Source organism: Genypterus blacodes, unplaced genomic scaffold (assembly GCF_046128005.1).
Source record: "Genypterus blacodes isolate CSIRO-AG114 ecotype Tasmania unplaced genomic scaffold, CSIRO-AGI_Gbla_v1 ptg000055l_1, whole genome shotgun sequence".
NCBI lineage: Eukaryota > Metazoa > Chordata > Actinopteri > Ophidiiformes > Ophidiidae > Genypterus > Genypterus blacodes.
This window is the reverse complement of record NW_027466867.1, coordinates 4,695,443-4,717,025: the sequence shown is the minus strand read 5'-3', so window position 1 is coordinate 4,717,025 and position 21,583 is coordinate 4,695,443. Positions and strand designations below refer to the sequence as shown.

Below are 21,583 nucleotides of genomic sequence, written 5' to 3'. Positions count from 1 at the left end.
CCCTTCCCACCTAAAGAAAAGGAGTCAATATAGTTTCCTAACTCGGGGCCTCAAACGGATCCACACACTCGTCCCTAGACTCAGCAGCAGTGCTCATGTCACAAGGCCCCAAGACGGAGTAAACTATTGTCCGTCATGCTGAAACCCGGGCTCGTTAAAACGTACTATTCTTGCTATGCGCGCAAGAATAAAAAAAGAATATAAAAAGAATAGAGTGACCTAATGAGGACGATGGCGGCAGAGAGGGAGTGAATTAGGGGGAAATGTGCGAAATGTATGACTTCATTGGTGGTGGTGGGGGGGGGGGGGGGGGGGGGGTGCTTTCTCCAGGCTAAGAGAGAGCGCACACACACAGACCTACACACACAAGCAGACCTTTGGCTCAAGTCCCTGTCAGCTAAATGCCAAGCAGATAAATCTCAAGGACTAAGGGTTAACTGGAACATTAATATTCTGACAGTCGGAGCGGAGAATCGGCGGTGAACATGAGGCAGAGCTTCGTCTCTCGGTGACGACTTCATTCTCCACTTTACCTTCAGCTTAAACGTGACTCCGGGGTTAAATCGTTGAAGGCGATCTGCCAGGTCAGGAAAATGTGAATGGAACAGAAAACGTGACGGGTTGTGACTTGTTTTTGACAGCAATCAGGCTGTTTAGGTCCAATAATACATCATAAGTAGGAGAAGTGGACAGAAAGGGGCGGCGGAGGACGGGACAGAGACGAGACAGATGAGGAGATGGGAGTGAGAGCAGCACCTTACCGTCTGTGTCTTGGCCCAGACAGGTTGATAGCAGCAGCAGCAGCAGATGAAGGACTCTGGCTCCTGTCGCACGCAGCCATTTGACTCGGCGGCGTGACAAAGGCCCCGTTAAGCGCATTCCAGCCATCTTCACCACCACGCTTCACCGAGCATCCGCCTGCGGGGAGAAGGAGGAGAGACGGATAAATACAAGTCAGCCACGATTGCTCACCTCATCCTCGGCTGTTTGTGTTCTGCACCCGAACCCTCCGTTACGCATTTAAAGGCCTTTGGTTCGGCTCACATCTAAAAATGTCAAGTGCTGCACTTTCCACCTACTTACTTTGTCACTCTACACCGCAGGAGCACCGACTTTGAGTATAAGGCGATGTAGACGCAGGGATCAACACACTCAAGACTACAACATCTGACCACTGTGGCATTCTCAGAGTTCGATGTACCTGAGCTGCACGTTTTTGGAAGTAAACACCATGAACTCTCTGCACTGTGGTTCAGCCGTAACAGACTCAGCTTCATGGCTGTTACACGGAATCCTCAAGTCTTTGATCTAATCGCGGCCTCTCGTGCATCAAAGTGAACAGACGTTTGGAGTGACGGAGGTAATATGGGTGATGATAGAAGAGGAAATGCTTTGTGCGGTGGTCAGCGGCATGTCGGGAGAGTTTAGTAGGGAGCTTCTCCTTATCTGGGAATTATCAGCCAATTTCCTGCTTGCATACAATTACACACACGAACGGCGAATAAAAAGATGGTGACAACTCAGGGAATGGAACACGACTTATAACCTGACATGCGGACACACAACACAAATACTGCAAAGTTACTATCAAGCACGGTTCTGTGAGAAACATTGGGAACTTGTGTGAGCTCGTAAATCTCTTAGAGAGGCTGTACTGTGTGTCACACTGAGCTGTACAAATAAATTTGACTTGATAATACATTTTGCACGCGTCTGGTAGATAATTTATGCACGAGAGAGAGAGAGAGTGAGAGAGAGTGTGTGAGGGTGAGAAATGCATTCTGTTTTTGCGCTCCTGAGTAGCTCAGGCTGTGAATAATTACATTTCATACTGTGAAAATGTATTGCTGCGGCGGGGAGGGGGGAGGGGGGAGGGAGGGCGAGCGGGGGGGGGGGGGATTAGAAGGGTTTGTTGAATTTCTCCATTAAAAAGTTGTTTACAGTGAACAGTGTGTGTGTGCTGTGTGCGTCCGCGTGTATGCATCTATAAATCGGTCCGGGATTGTTTTGAAGTAACGCAATTGAAACATATGTACCGCGCGGATACAGCTGCACACTTACAAACACTTGCTCACTTCAAAACACACACAAGCACACACACACCCCCACACTAAAGGACTGTGGTAAAGTTGGTGCTTCACAGTTGGGGCTTTCAACTCTCAACTCTTCTCCTCTGAGACATTGCCAGTCGGTCCCTGAATACTGACTACATCACCTGTACGACATCATTGCTTAAGTATAACCAAACATAGTGTGGATGGTCATTAATGTGCTGTGAACGTCTCCACCTCCTCAGTGTGGCTTTGTTCCACTTGTTGCCTCGGCTCACATTCATGCTAATACTGAGAATATTCAATTCATTTATGCGCACAGTTTTATTTATGAGTCAAATATAACGATGCACGAAAAGAAGATTAGCCACAATGGAGCCGCCCGACTGAGACTGAAACCCAGGAAACGCCACTGAGCGGCATAATCTGCTGCCTGCTAATTGGAGTTGATTGGGAAGGTTCCCATGGCAGAGATTACAGCGACACAGCCAGATTACTCTGTTGCTCTATCTGATCTGAGAGTTGGCAGCTCTGGAATCCTAATTGGGACACTTTTCCAAACCACAGAGGAGAAACAAAAGAGTTGCAGGGTCCTTGAACTCAGCGCACTTCAGTGTGAAGGGCACTCCATGCTGCACTTAACCGCCCTTAATGGAGTAGAACATATTTAGCTCTGGCTCGTCAGTGTATCCGTAAGAGCACAGCGGGTTGTGATCAAGATCAAATTGATGGTGGCGCTGAAAACTGGCTTCCATTTTGTTGATTGCCGAACACACATAAATGTTGTTTTCCCCACCAATGTCACATTAATTCACCCTGTTGATGAGTTTTCATTCTGAGACTAAACCAAACTAAACTCTGGGTTTGTTTTTCACGCAGGCGTCCTTCAATGTAGTCCAAGCGTTTAAGTTATTCTTTACTTAATGAGTGAATAATGATCACACACGGATCAAAGCTTAGACAGCGTGACCGTCCGCCTGCTGAGATCTGAGCGTGGATGTAAATAAAGCTATTGGCGTTTGCTACAAGCCGTCTAATTCAGGGACGTCGTATAAGCAATCGTGTCGCAGCGGTATAAAGTGTTTTTCTCCATCAAAATAATGGAAAGTAGCAAGAGTTTGCTGTCAAAGAGTTTGACATTTTGGCAGACAGGCAGTTTGGTTATATCAAATATTCATTTACGGAGAAAACTGCTGGAATCTTAAGTTAACTCACGACCAAGAACCTGTGGACGATCCGTAATAGAACTCTCACGTCGCCTTCACACATTCAGAATAGAAACGTAGACACACACACTCTCTACGAGAATGTCTCTGTGCTTCTTGGACATAAATAGAGGTTTGAACAAACACCATAATCTTTCCGACAAGGACAATCTCAGCCCAGACTGCAGAACTCCCCTAAGGAATCGACTATTATCACAAAAGGAAATGTAGATAAGTCGGCTCAACTCAAATGTGTTCCTATATTCCAATATATAAGTCTCTCACAGTTTCCCTAATGTTTTGAATGTTTAGTGCAACGCAAAGAGTTCTGAATGTATTTGCATGCGTTGACCTTTCTTCAAACAGACTCAAACTTTGTGAAAACGCATCGTCTCATCTTCTTTGTCGTTACTGCTTCAGTTTTGATCCCTTGGCAAAGTTCACAACGCGCACATCAGGAAGCCGTGCAGAGAGCGGCCAGAACAGGGATGAAGAGTATCAGGATGGAAGGCACTGTCCCTCCGGGCGGAACTTCTAATAGAGCTCCAATCCTCAGGAGAGAAGAGGAAATGCAGCCGGAGAGAGGAGATCTTCACACATAGAGGATCAGGAGCAGGGGAAATATGCATGGGGAACTAAAGACGAGGAACACCCGCAGCGAGGAAGAGTAGGTGAAGAAGATGAGAAGAGAGAGAGAGAGAGAGCAAGGGGGGGAGAGCGAGTACAAGAAACGACTGGTTAGATGAGAGCAAACACAAAAGGGAAGAACGGAAAGGCAGAGGTTCTTTCCACTGATATGTTGAAGATCACAGGGGAAAGGGAGAAGAAGAGTAAAATGAGGGGAGGACGAGATGGAACCAATGAGTAGAGACGCTCTGGCAGGTAAACAAAGACAGAGACGATGAAAACAGCGAGAACGCAACCCCCCCCCCCCCTCGAATGAGACGCGGGAGAGCGAAAACAAAGAAGAAAAGAGGAGAAAACTTTGACAAAGAGACGGAGACAAAGGCGGAGTGTTTCAAGAGACGGGGACAGAATCTGAATATCAAACAGAAGACGCAACCCCAAAAATAGTCGGACACGGAGAGCGAGAGATAGAGATGTTGACATGCTGTTAACTTGTTTTCTTCTTTGGTGGTTGTGATCAGATTCATGTTGTTGCCACTGACTGATGCAATCATCCGTGTGTGTGTGAGTGTGTGTGCATGTGTGAGTGTGTTGCCTCTGTGAAAAAGACAACAAATGGAATATTTTCTTTTCTCTGTCACACCCGCTGTCTGTCTAGGTCTGCTTCCAGTGTCTCCTTCTTTGTGTGTGTGTCTCAGAGAGTGTGTCTGCCTGTCTGTCTGTCAGTGCCTGTCTGTCTGCTTTCTGCTATGACATATTATTCCACAACTGTCTGACTGAGGGAGACGTTCAGTGTCTTTGACCTGTTGACCTTGTGGTTACTGGCTGGAGGCCAAATGAGCCGGGAATAACCTGCAGACGAAAACTTTGAGGTCGGGATGAAGGTCGGGAATTCTCACATCCGTACATTTCACCTCACACATCATCCAACGTGACACTTGTCCACTTCCTTCCACATATGAATGACGTCCACTAATTGCTGTCAAAAGCTTTCAGGAACATCATTACATCATCTGCAAACCATGTGGCCTCCAATCCTGAATGTGGGATTAAGTTCATCTGGACCTTTAATGATGTAATGGTGTGGAATTAACTATTTATAATTCATTTCTCAGTTCTGTCCAATGTTGCATTTTGTTTACCTCAGTGTCCAAAACCAAATACAGAACAAAAACAGAAGGTGCTAAGAGAGACCATACCTCCACCAAGGCTGAGTAGTTTATTAATAGTCAAGTGTTTAAGGAAAAATTCTAAACGGAGGATAATTGGAGAAGCAAATGGGCATGGCCTATATGGAGGGATGTGGATAAACGCCTTAGGGCTCAAAACACCGCCAGCATCAGAATACTTACCCGCCGGTAACCTGACCCGATTCTACTGAGGATCAACACCACAGACCTGATTCCACTAAGTAAGGCTTGGAATCCATGCAAGCACACACAGGAATCCCTCACGTGCTCTTATCAATTACAGCATGTGGCCTTAGTTCAACCGCCAGTGTTCAAACAGTTTGATGGGCCAGACACACACACACACACACACACACACACACACAGCTGTGTCGCGTTGACTGGGGCTAATAAGCTAATGGTGGGCGCTTTGCTCATCCTTGCTCTGCCAATCTCACTGAGTGCCACGCAGACAGTCAGCACCCGGCATGTGAAGAGGAGGCATCCAAAACAACACAATTTCCCTGATTACACACCAGCGTTTACAGATAAAAGAACCAGGGGAGACGCAGAGAGGAAGAGGAGGAGACGGAGGAGGGAGACACGCTCGAGTTTCGCGATTTTACGGGATTGCGAGGGAGAGATGGAAGGGAGGAGACGAAAGCCAAACACGTTCTTCAGTCAAAAGGAAGGAAAGGAAGGAGGACAAAGCGAGAGGAAGAGTCGTTTGGTAAATGGAGCCGGACCAGCTCAACCTCAGCTGACCCTCGTTTCTGGTGGGAGAGACACCGTCACCAACTAAATGAGTTTGAAACGTGTGATCAGACATACTGTACTCTAGAGCACTGTTTTCACTCAGGGTGCACAGGGCGAGGTTAGCTCATTGAGGTTTTTGCACATGAAAGCATCGCAAAGGTTTCAAAGCGGAGCTCTTAATGAAAATAAGATGCAAACAAACCCGACTGACTGTTGGCATGGCGACAATCCAACAAAGTTATTTATCATTCAACATTACATCAAAGTCCCCGTTTGCCGCTTGAAACATTACAGCGAGACATTTTCACGCTGTTAATTACATTTGATCTGAATATGTTCAACTGCACATGAACGCAGCACAAAGGCCTGAATGCTGAGTGACAGCTTCGGGCCTCCGCACGTCCTTGTCAACAAAAACTCACAATTACTTATTCTTTCATTTAAGTATTTGAAGTGCTGTTAAATGAATGAAGCTATTTGATATTTATTTGAGTTACTGCTGGGTGCACCAGGGGACAGTGGGGGGCGGTGGATAGGAAATGGCTCAAGGAGAGAATGAAAGGAAGTCCAGGGATGAGAGTGGCAAATGAAAGCGGGTGAAAGCAGAGAGGCTGGAAAGAAGGAGGACGCCGGGCACGGAGAGCAGAGGAGGTGAGGAGGAGCGGAGAAGAGAGGGAGTTCAGGGACGGAAGCCGATTCCAGAAGATGAAATTGCGGAAATAAACAAAAGACATGAGGAGGGAGACGGAGCGTATAGAACATACGACGCGCTGCAGCTGTTTCTCTGAAATGAGATGCAATAAGGATCAAAACGCGGCCAGCAACACATGAATATCTTCTATACTGTATCTTTGCACACTTTTCAAACTCCCACCACAGAGAGAAGAAGATAAAGAAACCAAAATAGAAAGCAAAAGTAGAGTCCCAGCGTTCTCAAAGGCTGAATATGTTCGGTTTGAGTCCCAGGGAGCTCAGATCCCCTTTAACGACACTTTAATCACGTTAATAATCTTGCAGCGTATAAAACAAAGTAATATGACAGAAACCAGCTTCGGTCCCATTAGAGGGGCTGGAACCTTCCGGAAACAAAACACAATCAAATCTAGAAGTTTGGTAACAAGGTGGTTTGAACGTTGCCACCAAAACACACACACATATTGTATTAATATTATCCATCTAGAATACTACTTACTGTCCTTATTAACTCATTATTGACACAAAATTGGGAAGATATTTAATATGCAGGGACACAGTGGAGCCTCGTCTGTATGTCTTGTGTGTGTGTGTGTGTGTGTGTGTGTTCACATGTAAGATTCCACATGCGTGATTGTATGTGGGAGTGAATAATGAGGCCTGGCTAGCGGTTAACACGGTGTAAAGTCGGCGTTAACTATGACAGATGGTGCTGTCACAGGCGCCGGCGCATGATCAGTCGCATGGCCTTCACCTCTGAACGCCACAATTATTCCAATATTCCGCTTAATCGCGCGGACGGCGATAAATCTCACGTCTCATTCCGCCTGGTCGACTCGGCTTGGGATGTCATGGTAACTCCGGCTGTAATCTGTCACGCCTTTCCTGCTAAAGTTTCCCGTTAACCCCAGATGAGTTGGTGCCCCGCCCCCCCCAACAATTTACATGACATAACCGATTGAATTTCTGCTGATTAGAGTAATTTTCCAATGACTGACAGAATCAAATTGCGACACACACACACACACACAGTGGGAAACAACTAAAACTGAATATACATCACAAATGTTACACAGATGATCGTTGTTCATTTCCACTATCACGGTGCGTTTACTGCCTCAGTAAGAAAGTTTTCATGACTCTCAGTGAGTCTTCACACAGTAGTGGGTCATCCTGAGGAAACCTTGTCCCAGTTTTGTGTGGACACTAATAGCGACACCCTTTAAAGAAAGGTGTAGAGTGAATCAAAGTAACGACCGCTGCCTAATATCTAATCTGAGACCATTCCCAACAATTTTCTTCTTCTGGGCTTCACTAATCAGACCATATCACAGCAAAGTGCCACCTGCAGAAGTTCTCTGACGACCCAGCCTCCAGTCAGGTGCAGGGATGTTAGGGTTCATGTTGGTGTGGGACTGAATGGGAAGAGCCATCAATCATTTGTTACGGACGTCTGATCCGAGCAGCTGTCTGAGGTTTCCAGGTTATTTTTCCCTTCAGCTTCTCTGAGAAACGCTGATGGAGAAAACTGTCAAAACTACAAGAAACTGGGTGAATTCACAGAAGTGGCTGATTGCACAACCTCTCCACATTTTTCCCCCTAATTGTTTTTCTGTTTCCAACATCTTAGCTCCGGGCGAGTGAGCGTGCCGTGTTGTTGAAGCTGACTATTATACTTTCACCAGACACTAAATCTAAGCTAAAGCCTGTGTCGTACCTCCGTTATTAACGAGTCTCGGCATTGCGAGCGGCGCCAGCGCCAAACGTCTGACGCTCGACTCCGCCGTGGGGCCTCGCGAGCCGACTCCCGCTCATTATTCAGGCGCTGGATGAAGCTCACAGCTGCCGGGCGTGAGTAAACGTTGTCACTTGGGTCGTTCATTTTAAAGCAGGGATGTGGAGATTTAAAACCTTGAAAGTGCATTACTGTGCCGACAGCCAATCAGAGCAGAGCCATCTTCTCAGCACACGCAATATTCCTCTCAGTTTGCACGGTGGCGTTGCAGCAGGGTTGAAAAGCAGCAAATTCACTAATCTGCATCGTGTGTCGACTCTACAACTGCGAGCTGTCCAGAATGAATCGTTTGTGAAAATACAATAACTGAAACTAAGATTTAGAGATTTTCCCTCCTAGTTGACTTTGATTGGACGCAGCCAGTTCATATGTTTTTCAAGTCGCAGCCCTGTCTAAGAAAATCCCTTTCAAACTGACGGCGGCGTTAAATATTAATACACAGATAAATGCTGGCAGAATAGTCGATGAGGCCACAAAATAATTGGTCGCAAACTTTTTCATCTTCCTACAAGAGCTTTTGTTTGGCATTCTGGTGAGGAGAATGAGATTGAAACCAGGAGGAAGATGAGAGAGGCTGTATTATGAAGACAAACTGTAGCGGCAGCAGAGGCGCTGATGTTTTCAATTTGCTGTTTATGTCTCATAAAACAAGGCAGCCAGAGGAAACGGCAAAGGTGATTATGTTGGCCATCATGCCAGACTTAAGTGAAAAGGAAAAAAACAGGCTTGGCGGGTTGTCACGACGATGCATCAAGAGGAAATGGTTCGTTCTCGCTGGTCCCCGCCTCGTCTGCATTTTTTTTTTTTGTTATGCTCCGTTTCATATCGTCCCGTTTCAGAGTTAATTAGGTTTGTTGTTTCTTGCGGCTGCTTGTTGGATGATGCAGCAACAGCCTCCATTAATGACGCCGCATGTAAACAACAGCTGCTTGCCCATATACATCCATTCATCTGTCTGTGTGTGTGTGTGTGTGTGTACATTACACAATTGCCTATCTTGCAGCTATAAAAATGTGACTTTTAACACTTGAAATGGCTGGAGTTGATAGTTTGGATCTACTTCTGCTGATACCCAATCACCTGCTCGAGTATGCAGTCATTACACTCACAAACAAACAAACACACAAACAAACAAACAAACAAACACCAAAGCTCCTGCTGGTTAGTGGAGTCGAGCTAATTTGTTCCCTGGCATGACATATTTAAAAGTTGCACCTCTGAGCCATTAATAATGAATGAGTTTAGCTCATTTCATTTCAGGAAGAAAAAGCTGCTGGAGAAAATAAACCTCCTATTTTTTTTTTGAGGGGGGGATTCTATCCTGCTGTGACTTTAAAGTTTTAATAGCGCAGCAAACTTTAATGAGGGGCCAGTGTGATGCAGCTCACATAAATTAGACTCCATTTGCTCCAGACTCCCCGTGGAATCTAATTTTCAATCATTGAATTATGTGTAGAAATTAGTCCCATTAAAAGACAATATTATACTTTCTATCAATATACTGCCTGATTACAGCTGCAGCATCTTAGACTTGTGCGTTTCTGTGGGGATTTATGGATCCAGACAATTCCAGAGAAAGTATCTAACATGGAGAATTGGAAATAGACGATAAACACGGAAGAACATTTAGATTTTTTGTCAATTTCTTCCAAATGTAACACACCGATTAGACATATTTACGCAATGATGATGCAAGCTTGTTAGGCCTTGGCTGAGGTATGAGACAGAACAAATTCTCGTCTAAGTGAGCATGTGCTGCATCACCGACTGTAGTCGAGTACCACTTAAGTCCACATTCCAGGCGGCGGCCGCTTTAAGGCGTTTGGAGCTGCTAAACGGCGAGACGTCGAGGTCACAGCTGAGAGTCTGATGTGATGTAGGAACGATCGGGCCCGTCAGCCGCTTCCACCAGACGAAGGGCTGAAACTATTCTTAGCCTCGGGTGGTCCAGGGTTAAGTTTTACCGGAACACAATTTTGTTGCCCAGCAATATTTAGGGAGAGGGAGAGAGAGAGGGGAGAGGGAGGAAGAGAGAGAGAGAGAGAGAGAGAGAGAGAGAGAGAGAGAGAGAGAGAGAGAGAGAGAGAGAGAGAGAGATGGTGGAGTCAGTTTGATGCCAGGAGCGGCGCATTGACCCTGATTAAATGCCTCCCTTAACTCACTGGGACCTCTGATAAGACCAATACACTCCTGGCGGTGTGCATGTCCTGTGTGTGTGTGTGCATGTGTGCGATTGGGAGGCAGAGAGCGAGATAAAGTGTGTAGCAGTGTGTGTGTGTGTGTCTCAACACCAATTCTCCTGTGTAGACATGGTGACCTGGCACAACACCAGCAGACACTTTGAAGTTGGCAATGGCCACTGTAATCTCCCTCTCTCTCTCACACACACACACACGCACACAAACACACACACTAAGCCAGAGGCTAGATTTAACACTGGGAGCCTTCTGTGACTTAGTATGTAGCCACTAAGAACACACACACACACACACACACACACACACACACACACACACACACACACACACACACACACACACACACACACACACACACACACACACACACACACACACACACACACACACACACACAAATGGGCCAGTCTTCTACTGTCACAGACACTTGAATCCTCTGTTTCCCACGCAGAGAAACACACACACACACACACACACACACACACACAATTTGCAGCAACTATAATGTTCGGCTGACTGTGTGTGTGTGTGTGTGTGTGTGAGTGTGTGTGGCAGCGCCGGCATAAATTCCCTCCTAGCCGACGGCGTGTCTAAGAGCAGCATCTTCACTTAACGACAAATCTTTATCAACAAGTGTCGCCTTGGCAACCAAGTCGTGCACCACATTTGAAACATTTGAGATTTTTCCAACACAACATATGTAAAATGAAGGCTAACTGACTGACAGTCTCAAACTTTCCATGAGTTCATAGGATGAAGAATGACATCCTCGTCTTCATCATTAAATGCACTCATGTTGGGGATATAAACCCTAAGAACTAACAAACACTGGAGCGCTGCTGAGAACAACCAAATGGCCATAAAGTTCATTTCCCTCCTGCTGCCAGTGTTAAACCTCTCACAGCAGTCGACACTAAAGGAAGGCTGTTAGATTTCACTTCCGCCAATAGAAAGTGATTAAAAAAAAGGAGAATCATGCTTACAAGTGCTAATTATGTCACCATCGTAAAAAAAGAAAAAGAACGAAAAAAGAGAAACTATCCTGCTAAATGTTTAGATTGTCTAATTCTCACCTGGATTTTTCCTATGAATGATTTAAATACGAGGTGTTAAAAATGAACGCAGGCCTATGTTCCGAGATTTTTTTTGGAAATGGGACTAAAACACAATATTTGCCTCTTTTATCAGGGATTTTTTGGGGTCAACATTCATAGAAATGAAGAGAAGTTTCCAAGGATTATTCACCGACGTTCATCTTCTTCGTCTTCTGGATTCAAGTGGTTTAGGACCCTCCCCCCCCCCATCTCCCCCCGAACAGATAGTAAGCTACTTAGTGTATTAAACTGGGGCAGGAGGTTTTCAGAACTTTCTAAACCACACAGGATTAAAAAATGGAGTTCAGTCGATCTCACTCACTCTGCTGCGTGGACCCACCAGGAAAAACCCCAAAACGAAAGTACGACCCAGTTTCCAAACTACAGAGCTCTGTGTGTGTGTGTGTGTGTGTGTGTGTGTGTGTGTGTGTGTGTGTGTGTGTGTGTGTGTGTGTGTGTGTGTGTGTCTGTGTGTCTGTGTGTCTGTGTGTTGGGAGGTTGGGGAAGTAGGATAGTACGGGGCATAGATAAGGATTTTGGTGCGTTGAAAGTTATCCTTCCATTTTGTCAGAGAAATAAGAACAGAAATCGCTTTATTTCTTTACACTTTTGTTCTTCTTTTTCCCTGGTTAGAATTACTCCAACTGATCATCACGCAGGACCGGATTAAATATGTTAATACCCTTTGTAAGCTGTAATAAAAATTTGGTGGCGATGAAAACAAATTAGGCAGCTTGCACTAATTTGCCACTGTGTCTCTCCTGCCCGGGTTGCCAGATATGCAGATTCCAAGCAGGAGTTTTGGCCAGCGGGGAGATAATCTTGTTTGGTGCGATTAACTGGGTTGTATGGTGGGATGTTAAACTCGCTCTCTCGCACGGGAGCACCCAGACCGGAACCTGGCACAGAACACACTCCCACTAAACATCAACGCGTGTCAACATACATTCCAGGCGGCAAAGTTTGAACACAACGGGCCGCAAACATCCCACACTTCACCCGGATTCAGTCTGAACGTGTCAGAATGAGACAAAAACACTACAGCAGCCAAGATGAGATGGTGTGAAAGACGTCTGAGCCTCAGAGAGAAGAAAAAGAACATTGGCAGGCTCCACGGCTGCATATTAAAATGTGTGCCACCAGGTTGGATGATGTCATAACCCTGTAGGAGACGGGAAGAGGTGGCGACGCTTTGCTGATGATAATACACTAATCATGATCGATAAGAAAGAAGCAGATGAGGGACATTCCTTAAGCGACATTAGAAGAAAAGTATTCAGGAGAAATGAGTCTGGAGATGATTTTCACCAAGTTCTCATTTTTTTAAATTTGCTCCCCGCCTGTTAACACTGCAGTGAGGCAAAGCTGAACTAAAAGCACCATTTGTTCCACTTGGATCCACGAGGAGCTTTGATGGCAAAATGCAAAAAAAAATAAATAAAGGAAGAAGAATAACACGAGTGTGAGTTACATTCATAATGGAGCGTTTTAGCGGAAAGGCTAATGGAATCTGAAAAACAGCTGCGTGTTTGATTTCCGGCGCGTCTCCCCTCATCTGACAGGAGCACGCACCGAATATCGCTGTTAATCTTCGGCGGAGGTGGAGCCGGCGTGGTTCACCAACGCGTGGCTAATTCAATATGACGTGTCTGACAGCCTACAACACTGTGTCGGAAAATAAAGGAGGGATTTTAAATTCGGCTTGTTGTTCCAAACACACGAAATTAAGCTTGGTTTCTTTACATTCCTTCCTGCAGGGAGGGAGGGGCTGCGCTCATTCTGAGGCCTGCGTTTGCACTGCATCACATCCCGGCTGACACAAAGTCCTGCTCCAAAACAGTTTGCGCGTGTCAAAATATGGAAAACCACTATTTGATATGATTGGATCTTTGGACGTTGGACACTAGCCGTGGAAAATGAGATTTCATTCACTGTAGGAGACGGGAAAAAAGGTTAAAAGAGGCCAAACTTTGGAAAAACACAGGTGAACGTGTCAAACCAGCAGATAAGAGGAACAATCTGGAGCCATGATGGTCAAACTAGCTGACCTGACTGAGATCATTTGGGCCCAAACTTACTGTGTGCGTAAAAGATGATAAAGTGTGTGTGCGTGCATACTAAGTGAACATGATGAGGTGGAGACAACAACACAAACCCATTATCTGCCACGTCAGCACATTTATATCACGGCTACTTAACTCAGTGTCCCGTGTATTGTTGCCATGGTAACCTGCAGTTTGAGATGCCTTGAGTACTGATTTGTAACGTTAAGTGTAAATTGGTTTAATCTCCCATCAGAATCAAGTACAGTGTTAGGTCGGCATAACAGGTGACACACTGATAACCCCCCCCCCCCCCCCCCCCCCCCCGCCTTATCCTATCCTCGCTGGCCACTCTCACTGTTGTCACGGTTACTTGGCTGTTGTCAGCAGGGGCAGCTCCTGGGCAAATGCGATGAAATCGGAGTAAGGCTGCAGCTGCCGTGCCAAGTCCTGAGGAAAGCAGGCTGATCGCTGAGCTCTGCCTCGCCCTGTTTGACCCAAGACAGGAAACTGGAGTACAACTAGTCTGGAAATATTTAGAAATGAGACTAAAGCCAATATTTGTATAGATTATAGAATAAATCCTCCACACATTAAATCAAGGAGTGACTTAAAGAGAATATTATAGCCAACGTACTCTAGTTTAACTACTACTTTGCTTCTGGCCAGATAATAATAGATGCTAAACTCTAGATTTAGTGAGCCAGAAAAAACTTCAGTTAAAATACAAACTGTATCTTTTGGTTGATCTGCAGCAGAGAAGCAGGTCAAATTCAAAACGCATACAAAAAGTTTGATTTCACAATTAAATAACCGTTCTAGTAAATGATGACGATGATGATGAGGACGATGATGGCAATGGGAGTACCTTCATCCTGCCTGCTTACAATCAGTACAAGAGTCAAATTTGCTTCTGAGTATGCAAAGATCTAAGAGAGTCATGGCAAATATCATAATGTTCATAAATATTTTTAAAAATAAAGGGAGTGTAAAATAAAGGTGCAGCCGAGATTACATTAATCACAATTTTGAGGGGGGACACCTTAGGGAGCATCTCCATTCAAAAGGCAAAGGCTTCCTGCGTACTTCAATCAAAGTCTCGGTGCCTTTGTCATCCGTGACTAACAGGATCTAACACAGTGATGGATGGATGAGTCCCAAGTTCAGAGAACAGATTGTGTCTGTCTGACCCCCCTCCTCACACTCACACTCACACACACACACACCATTTCTTCAACACCCAACAGCATACAGGTAGCAGTTGACTCACAATGCAATGAAATAAGCACACTTACAGTATATGTATGTTCACAAACATATCACATTCTTTGTCCAAGATAGTGCACGCACACGCACACGCACACACACTATTATAGCTGCCACACATGGCAAAGCTTAAGGTTACATAACAGCAACATGAAGTTCATAACAAATGTGAGCAACACGTTAAACCAAATGAAAACAGGAATATTACAGATAAATAATCCTTCCTTGATACCACAGCCCCCCCCTGACTTTCTCCCCTCACTCTCTGCTCTCGGGCAGCAGCACGCCATAAGGTGAAGTAATCGGATGACTCTCTTTCTCCTCATAATCCCTCTTTCCACAGAGAGAGAGACCCAGCGGCCAACTAGGAAAAGCATTTTCACCCAAACAAACTATAATCCAGGTGTTGAAAGTGATCAATGATGCCTGAGCCTGGGGGAGGGAGGGGGGATGGGGTGATCATTTAGTTATTAGAAATTATATTCCTGTCATGAAACACAGAGTTTGTGGCTGCATGCAGATTCCTCACTAATCCTTCTCTGCTACACCCGAGCAACCAGGCTGGTGCAGGAAACAGGAAGATCGGCTCATTTAGAGGGGTAAACTAAGACATTTCCTTCTATTTTCCCCCACTTTCTTTCCTTACACACTGTAGTTGTGTATTATTTCAGTTACAGTACACAGCAACAGCTCCACCTCATTAAGAACGCATATGGATCCTGCTTGTTGCATGTAAATGTGCTGAGCTGTCTGCAGAGTAAATCAAGCAGGAACATTCTTTTCAATTTACCTAGCCAGCACACACACACACACACACGCTACCCGGCCTGATTCAGCACCGCGGACAGCGAACTATCGCCTTTTCTCTTTACCCAAAACGCAGAGAAACTACCGCAAAACTAATGTGTGTACCGTGATAGTACTCGGTGTCCTCGGTGTATCACACGTCTGTCTTCATTTTATATCACAGAAAAACGCTTAAACACGCAGATTACAACTATTGTGAACATTGAACGCACCGGGGCAGCGTATAAACTATGCATCATGTTCTGAAATGTCACATCGCAAGGCTGCCGCCGGGTCTGTGAACGCACCACTAAGTGAGCGAGCCTTACTTTAAGTCACTATCGGTAACATCAGAGAGGCGTTCAATGCCGTTTTTGCCGCTTTACTTACCACGTTATCCCCGCTGGAGCCATCGGTTGAACACACACATATACTTTCCCACATACTGCTGGCCTCGGTGGCCCACGGAAAGAAAGGAATTCCGGGGGAAATAACATCCACACACAACTCTTCCACCCCGAGCTTCACTTTTCCGGGCGGGTGAAATAACACCGATCGATCCGCAGGGAAATATGCGTCTATTTCAAATAATCACCGGGAGATCAGAGTCTTGCCCGTGGGACAGGAAATATCTTGTAAGCCTCCTTCTCTCTCCGCGGCGTCTCTTTGGACTTCAAGTCTCCGGTGTTGGACGCGCACGGTTAAGTACGAGCACTGTGGAGGGAGAGACGGAGTAACAGTATATCAGAGGGAGGGGGGGGGGGGAGGGGGGGGGGGGGGGGGGGGGGGAGAAGGGGGAGGGAGGGAAGGAAGAGAGAGACGATGCGGGGGTCAGAGAGGAGGTTCCGTCTTAAGGCAGCCGAGCAGCGATCACCGCATCGGCAGCGGCGAGTGGTCTGTTGCGCCGCCACCGCCGCCGTAATCTCATTACCTCCGCGGGCAAAAGGCACCGGGATTACGGGACCGAGTTGCTCCTCTGCTCCCGTGTGGGTGTGTGAGCCCCGCGGCGGAGACTGCGAGGCAACATGAATACCGCCAGGTTAAAGGGGAAACTTCACCCCCCCGCGTCACTGTTACACTGTAACAGTTCCCACTACATCCAAGAGGGAACATCGGTGTTGCTAATGTGCAGGCAAAAGGTCTAACATTTCAATATTGACTCGATTTTTCAAATTGCTCGGGTGTGAAGATGCATCAAGTAATCGCAATGTGTCGATTTTTATAAAGTGGTCAATCTGAAATGTGAAAAAGGTTGCAAATATGAATTCTTCCTGTGCTCCACTAATAGAGTGTAATTAAGTTTCCATTGTCCCGGTTGAATCAGTGAAGTTACACCAACACAGTGATCTAAATAGAATACCTGGATGGATCGTCTAATCACTCTATAAGACAAGGAGACAAACGCACTGGGAAATAACTTAATTTGCTTCCTGTCTATTCTATAAGTCTGCCTGGACAGCAAATGACATTGGAAGAGAGGAACACTCAGATAAATAACTGCAAAACTAAGTAATCCTGGGTTCAATTTGCTCAGAGTTAAGATTAAATTCCCCCTCTGCCTGGCTGCATGGGTAATACAATCAAATGTTGAGCATTGGCACAGCGAGCTCAAGCAAACCTTTGCTGCCCGACTCTTCTACAATATACATTTAGCAAGTAAAGAAGCAAAAAGCAAATAAATAAATAAACTATCTTTAGAACAGCAAACCACATCAGGCTCCACACAGTCCCATTTTTATGACTGCGACAAGGTTGTGGGGTCATATTGATGCATCTGGTTCATCCTACAAACAAATATCTTCAGTTGAACCCATTTCAACCCTTCTTCCTAATATAGGCAGCAGTCTACAAAGGCACATTTATGTTAGAAAGCAGCAATGGTAACTCTGTGGCTCTTGATACTGCGACAGTCACTGCAGAAATTTGTCAAAGAAGTACAAAATAAACACATCACAGCAATTTACGACGAGACTTTAGGAGGCTTGGCACCATATTATGGTGACATGGAGCCTAATTGGTGTTCTACCATGCAACAAGTATCCTGGCTCTGCTAGAAAGGCTGTTGTTGCCGCTTCTGCTGCCGCTTTAACTAAGACATGTCACCGGGAAATAGGCAAAAATGACCTCATTATAGCTGCAACACACACTCCCAGCATTCAAATCGCAAAATGCTGAGCAGCAGTCATGGAGAAGGGGCGTCACGGGCAGACGGGCTCTAATAATGCAACACTACTACCATTGTTCTCATCCGGGGCTTTTATCTGTTCCCAATAAAGTGAACGATAGGTAGAGGGACAGTTGTAAGAAAGCCACCTGCTCTGTTAGATGCATAGAGTAATGACTTTCTTTATTTTGTACTTTGATAGCAAAATTTAACTAGGCGGATGAGGGCAGACAGCCAAAGTAGCTCATGTTCCCTGTGTTGCTGCATTGTTACCTGTCTGTCCATCTGCTCTACAGGCTTACACTCTGCACTCCGGGTGCAAAATCCAGCAAAACACCTTAACAGCTACTTCTTTTGTTATTGGAGTCGTACAGGATGCGGCCGTGTTGGGTAGACGGCGGAGACTGCGGTAACTCTATTTTAAAAACTAATTACGTAATCAAAGGATTGCGGTTGCCAACGGTAAAAGGGGGTTTGCAAGCAGTGGGCCAGGCCAATTATAGCCCCACTTCACTGTGATCTTACCTGTGTGTCCATCTGCTCTGCTGTGCTCTGTGGGATTACACCAAATCCAATTGAGCTCTGGGAATGGCAGCCAAGACTAGTGGGCCTGAACTAATCATAACAAACTGCTAGTACAAGACAAATTTGTCTTTTTGCAAAACTAAGAGGACCAATAAAAGAGCTGAATAAATACGGATGAAAAGAGATCATCATCCAATGAGTGTAGATGCTCATCTGAGTGGGTGCAGTTGCGGTGGCGGTGAATACTGTCACTGCAATCCTATTACGGGGATGAAAAGTGGTACGGCGTGTGGTGGAACACAGAGGGTTCAAGGTATTACTGTACAGCTGAAGAATGCAATTATTGCTTCTATTGGTCTGGAGAAGTTGAGTTCCCTTTTGTCCCCACGAGGCAGACAGATTACATTTTTCAATTTTATATTTGTAGAACACTTTTGGGCTTTTAATTTCATTCCCCTGCTGTTTCATAAATGCTCTCTCCGCATTCTTTACTATTTTTGTAAATCGTTGTGATAAAGCAACGGTGACTAAGAGAATAAGTGCCACAAAGCAAATGTCCATGTCCAACCAACATAAAGTAATGACAGTCAAAACAGCAACAGGGGCCCAAGCACTGAGCCCTGGGGTGTCCCATTTCCCTGTAGACAAGTTTTCTCTCCTAAACCTAATAATGCAGATCAACAATCCTAAAATGTCTACAACTATGCAAAGAATCTTAAGCTGTAATAGCTGTAAAAAAAGACCAGACTTCAAGACTGAAACACAGGCAAAGAAAACACAGAATAAGCATAGTAAGCAGCCTGTACTTGACTGGAATACAAATACAAGGGGGCAGACTAACCTCAGAGTCAAGGCAGGAGGAATTCAATAATCAATGACAAATTTCAAAGTCCAAAAAGTGGAAGGGAGGCTGACCGATACAACAGGATTACTTAGAAGTAGTGGGGAGTCAGGCTGACCGGCAAACAAGTCCACGGAGGGCACAACAACAGAGCGCAGAAGTTCATGAGCAGGCAATCGTCATAAAGAACAGGTAATCCACAGGGTGAGGCCAAAAATCTCTGAGAGGAACAACCAGGTCAGGCAAAAACAATCCAAACATGCTGGCAAAGATGAAAAATCAGAAGGCGAAAAAAGTGTTGAACACCAGCAGCGAACTCCAGGCTGGGCTGAAAATGAAAGAGGCCTCAAAAACCAGGATGGACATGATGGTGACATGAGTTGAGATTGGAACTAATCTTGGCTGCATTGTCGTCACTCCCCTAAAGACTAAATCCCGTTTCAACAATTGCTTTAGGAGTTCTGTGGTCAGCATTTGTGTCACGTGATGTGTGCGGCCCTAAATGCTGATTCAGTAGCTTTCCCATCCCCCCCCCAATTAAAGTTTTTCCCGGGGAAACACTGATACATGGTTCTGCACCGAATGGAGCCGGGAGGAAAGCCAGTTGAATCACCCTCTGGTCTGATTGATGCCGCACATTTCTCCCCTAACACGCCCAGACACTAATAGCAAGAGGCCCAGAGCTGTTTACAGAGCCCACTGTAACATATCACATTAGTGGTTGTGTGTTTGCGTGCGGAGGCTCTCCGGCGATGTAGAACTCGAGCTGCGTTCGTATTGCAGGCGCACACACACAAAGACACACATGCATGCAGAAACAAACACAGGAACATTGCACATCAGGAGCATATAGAGGTTAGAGTTCAGATTAAAGGCACAGGGAAGCAAAGCAAAGGAAAGCAACAATCCTAAAAATCTAAACCTGTGATTGGAAGCCTAACTCAAACACACACACACACACACACACACACACACAGAGCGAGTGAAGACATCTAACAGCGGAGTAACTGAGGCAGGATCTTATTAGTTTCTGTTCTTCTTCTTTGTCTAACTCTCTCTGTTCTATACTTAGAAAACCACCAGTGACTGTGGGTTGCTGCTGATAAATATGCAGGCCTGATCAATCACACACTTCTTACGTTACGAGTTCTTACGATGAACCCGGAAATCATATTTGCTGAATAAAAAGCCGTAGCCAAACATCCCATATCCAGGAGCAGGTGTGTGTGAGTGTCTGTGGTCAAGTCAGCAGGATTCAGCATCACTCACCTTCATAATACTCACTGCAATACTCAAGGTGAGGTCTGTGATGTGTTGTGTTTTTCAGGCTCTTGACATTCCCAGATGTTCCGTACACACTCCTGCTCCAGATGCATGATGTTGTGCTGAGGTACGCGCCCTGCTGCATCTTCAGAAACATCTGGAAAAGTAAAAAAAAGAGAAAGCATTTAAACATTTGCCTTCAAAGTGAAACTCTCAAATGTGAACAAGAGACAGAACAACCTTCAGGATGAGCTTCAACAGCGGACGTGTGATATAACAACATTAGACGGTAATTTCATCATTAAAAGGCCAAAGTCTACACGAGGCCAAAATCTAAATCACAAATTCGTATAAGTGTCTGGCTGAGGGTGCCGGTACAACGCCAGACGTGTCCTCCATGCTAAGAGCAGCGGCTCCGCGGCGAGCGAGGCTGTGGCTACGCAGCAGGATTATCACACCAATTAACACCAGCAGGTCTGCCTGTCCAGACAACTGGAGGGGGGGCAGGGACACACACACACACACCCAGACTGAGCACTCAGTCAGGGAACAAGTAGGTGGAGATAATTAAGATGCACCGACATTCCCGCTCCTACCGCTCAAGCTGCAGCTCCGACTCTCTCTTGTGTCATGTCGCCTTTATTCAGAACAGACTACACGGTTCATAAGTATGAATATTGATCTCTGCTGGACATTAAAGGTGATGTGAGCTGCATTCAGTGTGTGATTCCCCTTCCCATTCCACCCCCCCGACCAAATCAGCTCTTTTAGAGAAGCGTTGTTGCATTCAGGAATACCCAAACCAGGTTCTAAAAGTCAAACGGTTCAAGCTGCAGTAACAATTCAATGCTGTGTTCAAGTAGTGTGGGAAATACCAAACTTCGAGTTTACCAGTTGTAATGTACAATGGGACCGCATGGACCTGAACAATTCTATGCAAAAGTTGTATTAGCTGGATCATACTGTCAGGTTTTGGTCGCTTCTTCCGATACACAACTGAAGATTTAAGGGTCAAAATGCAAAACATAGTCCAACAGGAACACGGAATGTAAAATAATGACTTTTCAAGGGCGAGCGGAGGAGAGTAGAGAAAATAATAGAAGCATGA

At 45.6% G+C, this 21,583-nt stretch overlaps 1 long non-coding RNA gene across 1 annotated transcript in view; it reads right to left on the bottom strand.

Annotated features, from left to right (window-relative positions):
- Positions 1–767: 767 nt before the first annotated feature.
- The window catches only part of LOC143001716 (uncharacterized), a 38,699-nt gene continuing 17,883 nt past the window's right edge, over positions 768–21,583 (bottom strand). The window contains exons 2-3 of the long non-coding RNA XR_012963717.1: positions 20,482–20,632; positions 768–918 (exon numbers count right to left, since the gene is read on the bottom strand). This is a non-coding gene — a long non-coding RNA (uncharacterized LOC143001716). The remainder of the gene's footprint in view (positions 919–20,481; positions 20,633–21,583) is intronic.